This window comes from Brassica oleracea, chromosome C9, assembly GCF_000695525.1.
Source record: "Brassica oleracea var. oleracea cultivar TO1000 chromosome C9, BOL, whole genome shotgun sequence".
Taxonomy (NCBI): Eukaryota; Viridiplantae; Streptophyta; class Magnoliopsida; order Brassicales; family Brassicaceae; genus Brassica; species Brassica oleracea.
The window spans coordinates 30,244,482-30,245,621 of record NC_027756.1 but is presented as its reverse complement, the minus strand read 5'-3'; positions in this window follow the sequence as shown (position 1 = coordinate 30,245,621).

Below are 1,140 nucleotides of genomic sequence, written 5' to 3'. Positions count from 1 at the left end.
GGTATTCGGGAGATAGCATCGAAGGGTAGACGAGAATGCATGAACTGATGTCGTTTCGACGTTTCGGAAGAGCTCGGTCGCTACGTAGCGACAAAACTTTGGTTCGAGCTCGGTAGAGCTTTGGCTCGAACTCGGTCGCTACGTAGTGACCGAGCGGAGCACGTGTTTGGTCGCTGCGTAACGATCCTTTTCGAGCTCTTGTCCGATGACTCGTGTTTCTTCCGCAAAGCTTTTTTGTAAAGAAGAATCTATTTCGAAAAACTATTTGTCGAAGAATTTTTCTACGTTTTTCTTCTTCGGGGATTTGGACTTTAACTTCGTCGTAACCGTTTTCGACTCCAACAGTTAGCCCCCCCAGCTCATTAGGAGCGTGGATTTCTAGCGAGGTCCCAATGCGCGGTATGGCGAGTTCGGAATAGATTGGTGTATTTGGGCGAAGTTCGTGTCCAAAAGTCCGCAAGGAAATAGTAATTTTTCATGCCTATAAGAAGGGAGGTAATTTCTTCACAATCTTCACACTTACTCATTCTCATAAAGAGGTTTTTCTTGAAAAGTTCTTTCTCTTTCTCTTTATCATTTCCTTCCTGATTTTAAAAGAAAAACACAAGATGTCGAGTAAGAAGAGGAGTTCGAAGAAGGGATCCTTCCCGCGAACGTTTCTGAAGAGCTTCGAGTGCCGAAGATGGAATTCGTTCCTCATTCGGTGCACCCAGCCGAGAACGAGGCATGGTGGGTGGCGTGTTACGGTTCGATCACGCCTCCCAAAGAAAAATCGTTCCCGGTCATGAACCATCGCCCGGTGGAGGCAGGTGCGCCGAGTAGGAGTACTAGTGAATTCCTCGAGGTCATGCGGTCGTTCTACCATATTTCGGACGCGGTGGAATTCAGGGTTCCTCGTCAAGGAGAATGCCCTAGTAGTCTCCCGGAGGGCTTCTTTACTTGTTACGAGGCATTCGTAGTGCGTTGCCGTTTGTGGTTCCCGATCCCCGAGATCGTCGTCCGTGTGTAGGGTCGTTTCGGGGTGGCGATAAGCCAACTGAATCCTCTTAGCATCCAGCACCTCATAGGGATCCTGATCCTGAGCTACGGGCATGGTCTCTCTCTCACCGTTGAGCACTTCGAAGCGCTTCTTCGATTACA